Source organism: Schistocerca americana, chromosome 1 (assembly GCF_021461395.2).
Source record: "Schistocerca americana isolate TAMUIC-IGC-003095 chromosome 1, iqSchAmer2.1, whole genome shotgun sequence".
In the NCBI taxonomy this organism is placed as follows: domain Eukaryota; kingdom Metazoa; phylum Arthropoda; class Insecta; order Orthoptera; family Acrididae; genus Schistocerca; species Schistocerca americana.
The window spans coordinates 228,817,570-228,822,206 of record NC_060119.1 but is presented as its reverse complement, the minus strand read 5'-3'; the positions used below and the strand labels follow the sequence as shown (position 1 = coordinate 228,822,206).

General features: G+C 45.1%; 1 non-coding gene across 1 annotated transcript; it reads left to right on the top strand.

Annotated features, from left to right (window-relative positions):
- Positions 1–2,974: 2,974 nt before the first annotated feature.
- On the top strand, positions 2,975–3,048 carry Trnai-uau. The gene has a single exon. It is a non-coding gene; the product is annotated as a tRNA-Ile (tRNA).
- Positions 3,049–4,637: the final 1,589 nt, after the last annotated feature.

Below are 4,637 nucleotides of genomic sequence, written 5' to 3'. Positions count from 1 at the left end.
CGGGCATTCGTAAGGAGAGTAATTTGCAAGTGCATCGGCGTGAAATCCGGAAATGATGAAATGCTTAGATTACGGCTGTGCCATCCGGGGCGCGGCGCGCCACTCGAAGTGATCCGGATTGATTTGCCGAGCGGCTGCCGAGTGCGCCAGTGGCATGACGTTCGCTAAGTGCAGCGGTGCGCGGCGCGCCCATTACGCGGCCCCCTCTGTGTGTTGGGCCCGGCCGCCTCATTCGCGGCCCCAATTACACCACGCGGCAGCCGCATTCCGCTCGGCGCGGCTTGTTCCGCACGCCACTGCCACTGTCGCCAGCAATTCGCCGCGCCGCGCAGGCACTGGCGCGCCAGCCAGCTCTTTCAGTCCGCGGGCCGCGCTCCCGCGGAACGTAAAACAGCTGAGAGACGGCGCGCCACTGGCGCCGGCTGCAACCCTCCTGTTTCGTAGCGAAGTGGTCGGAATGTTCCATTCCGCCTGCTTGGCCGCCTAAAGAGCCGCCAACGATTTTCCATTTCCGGCATACTCATCGAGAGACGAAACACGCAACGAGAAAGTTCTGTTTCATCTGCTACTGGCAGTCCGTATTCGCTAGTGGGCTGTAGCCTGGATTCTTCTCTCACAGACAGCGCCTGTAAACTGAGTGGCTCCCCTCTGATCAGTAATCCTTGTACACGGCAGGGCTGGCAGCAGCCCATCACACCATCCCTACACTGACACGCTTCATGCCCGATCGCCGCGCAACTTCATCTGACTCCTTTTTCAACCAATGAAACCCACTCGGATATTTTTCTTCCAGGAAATTGTAAGGCGCGGTTCTTATATGCGATACGACAGCAGGTCTTGTAACACGATGCTTATCATTGCGATAATCGTGCTCCTACAGGAGCTATATGAAAAGTAACACAGCAGACAACAATAGCCTCTCATGTAGTGCATTGCAGCCAGTCTCATCACAGACAACATCCAGGTATACTTATATGGACATGTCCGATAAAACACACACCATATCCATGTAAGTATACAGTTCTGACAATACCAGCCATGACCTCCTCCTTCTGTGCAGATGCACACATATTCCCCGAACTCTTACGGGACTTGTATGAATGTTGTGGCGTTCGCTGCGTTATTCACTGGTTTGGTACTTAAATAATTTGTAAATGAAAATGATAATCTTATTTTACTACATTGAGTAATTACTAAATAATTTTTCTCCCGGCTAAAGATTTGGTGAAAGTCCAAGTTCATGTAGGCAATGAACTGCTTGAACAAGTTGATAAATTTACTTATCTGGGCAGTAATATTACCAGGGATGGAAGGAGCAAGGCAGAAGTGAGAAGTAGAATAGCTCAACCAAAGGCTGCTTTTAACAAGAAGAAAAACATATTAACATCTAAGAGCATCAGCCTTGAAACCAGGAAAAGATTTTTGAAATCATATGTGTGGAGTGTGGCATGCTATGGGTGTGAAACATGGACTCTCGGGACAGAGGAACAGCAGAAGCTAAATTCTTTTGAAATGTGGTGCTATAGACGCATGCTCAAAATAAAATGGATCGACAAGGTCACAAACGAAGTGGTTCTGGAAAGAGCAGGTGAGAAGAGAAGCTTCTGGAGTTTCATTGTTAAAAGAAGAGTGCAATTTACAGGCCATCTATTAAGACATGAAGGACTCCTGAACACAATCATAGAGGGATATGTCGAGGGAAAAAGACCAAGAGGAAGACCACGACTGAGGTACATGGATCAAATCATGAAAGATGTGGGATGTAACACCTATAAAGAAATGAAGAGAAAAGCTGAAAGACGCACAGAATGGAGACAAGCTGCCATTGTAGCTGTTGCAAACCAATCCTTGGATTGACCACTACAGAAGAAGAAGAAGAAAGATTTGGTCAAGTTGCTAAAGAACTCCAAGTTAACGTCGTGTTAAAGTGTTGTCTTCAGCAAAATGATCCTTAAAACCACCGAATAGCAGCCGCGCACAACACTGACGTATGTTACCTGAAACAATATTCTTCGCAACTTGTCCTTAATTAATTTCGGCTCCATACATCAGCTAGAAAAGTTTGTTATAAGGCTCGTGCATTGAGCACTGTTTTTAAAGAACCAATCTGATTCGAATTATTTTCATTAAAATGAGTTCGGGGCCACCGGTGCACATTTATTTTTACACATTTGTATTACCTTCGGCATCCATGTCTGCAGAGTTGCGTAATTTGAATTTGCCGCTGAGATAATTTTTAAGATGGCGGCAGACAATTGCTAGAGACTTTCTATTGTTAGAGCAAATAGGATAAGTATTTGAAATGCTTATTAAACTTTATTTTCGTATTGTGCACTATTTAGACTTCATCAAGCAAACATTTGATTTTTTTCTAAGGAAAACACAGACAAAAACGCGACACAAATCGCTATCATCAATGGGTGCGCTCCTTGCAGCGGAAAGAAATAATTAACACAGATAATGCTTACTGAGAGAGGAATTAATGTTACAAATAATTATTCACTCATATTTATTATAATAATAATGAACTCTATTCTCAACTAATAATTAACAAATAATTACAATTTCTTAACAGACCTCAGTTTGATATGCGTCCGCAACCTACAAAAGCCAACCAACAAAAGGTAAAAACAAAGGAAGACAAACGCAGATCATAAAAGCAATTTACAATTATCATTGTCTTTGTATGATACACATCGATATGTCCGATTACATCATAAAATAATATATAAATTAATATTTATCGTCGTTTTCACTGTTTTTTGTATGTGGAATAGATAATGTTTATAACTGTTAGAGGCATAATTTCCTCTCGTCGCACTGTAGCTAAAATTTATCTCATAGATGTTACAATGTCTTCAACGAGTAATGATTGTGTTGTGGTGAGACACTACGAATGTAGTGTGTGGACACACAAGGTGAGAATGTGTGTCTCGCGGGAAGCGTGCACGAGATAGTCCCTGCAGTCGCGCTGTCCTCGGTGGTTCAGATGGATAGAGCGTCTGCCTTATAAGCAGGAGATCCCGGGTTCGAGTCCCGGTCGGGGCACGTATTTTCACCTGTCTCCGTTGATATATATCAACGCCCGTTAGCAGCTGCAGGTATTACTATAATTCTAACATCCGGGTATGTCAGATACTTACTCGAAACTGGAAAATGTGGTACCATGTATCGATACCCCCCCACAGGTGTCAAAGTTGGCAATGAAATTGCAAGTTTCCATCAGACACCGATAGCGGTCACGCGGAATCTGACGGACCCAGTGGTGCATGCCCGCTAACCCACACATGCAGTGGCTCAAAAATGGTTGAAATGGCTCTGAGCACTATGGGACTTAACAGCTGAGGTCGTCAGTCCCCTAGAACTTAGAACTACTTAAACCTAAATAACCTAAGCGCATCACACACATCCATGCCTGAGGCAAGATTCGAACCTGCGACTGTGGCGGTCACGCGGTTCCAGACTGACGCGCCTAGAACCGCAGTGCCTCTGTACTATGAATGCCCTCTGTAACCGCTATATAGGATGGTCAGGGGCAGCCACACAGCCCATTCGCACTTGGAGCCACTTCGCTGTGTGACAGTACGTAGATGGCACCTAGAGTGGCTGTGAAACCATGCTTTAGTTCGGAGAGCCTCATTGTTGTTCTAATTTAGAGCTGAACTCTATTTCTTGCCTCGCTCTTTGTACTGAATATTCATACACTTGGAGAAATACAAGTAAAGTAAATCTTCTGTCAGCTCACTAATCATTTCTGTTCGCGTCCAGCATTCCTATGACGACAGTTGCTACATCACTCTGCAGCCCACGTCTCCTTACAGTTGTGTTTGGAGTCACACACAACAGAAAAACGTATGGCTCTCCTTCCAGCGCTAAAAACATTTTCGATATATCAGCTACATTTAGCACGCAGCAATGCACTAAAAGTAAACTTGCATGCAGTATGGCCTTTCACGTGAGTTATCTTTGGTTTTGAGCGGTGGTGGGCTAAGAAGACCCACTCCATCAGACTCCTGAGCGCTGCCTACTGCGTGCTGTACGGAGCCATGTGTCTGCCTACATTCATGTCTGGCCGATGGGGACTATTTTTGTGATGTAAGGCGGATGCCTAACATAGCACTCGTCGGTTGCACCCTCTTTTGGAGCTAACTGCAACTAAGATACGCCTGTGTATTAGGCAGCTCGGTGCTCTTCCATGTAAACTGTGTTCCATATCTTTTACAGGGCCCAACAGTTTCAACAAACGACGGACGACTCGTATCCCAGGGCCTTTCCATGACTTGTAACCACCAAGTGCATTTACTAAGAATGTTCAGATGTTGCTGCAACTCGAAGTTTCGGCTTACTAGTGCAGCAAAGGACACAATTCATTCCGCAAACGGAATGTCGTATTTCATCCTTAGCTATTGTATTGCATTGTTCTACTTGTGCTTCGAGGCCATGTCTGTCAGCCATCCGGAGGCTACAACAAGCTCGTTAAAGAAAAAAAGACCACGGCTCAAGTCTTTCGTCATATCTAATTAACCAAGTGAAGTCTCCTTTGCACCCCCGATGGCGACGGGACATTAAAATTTATCTGACTTCTCTTTCGCTGCAGCATTTCGATTATCAACGTCCCGCCTCAGAGTGCCTCGTTA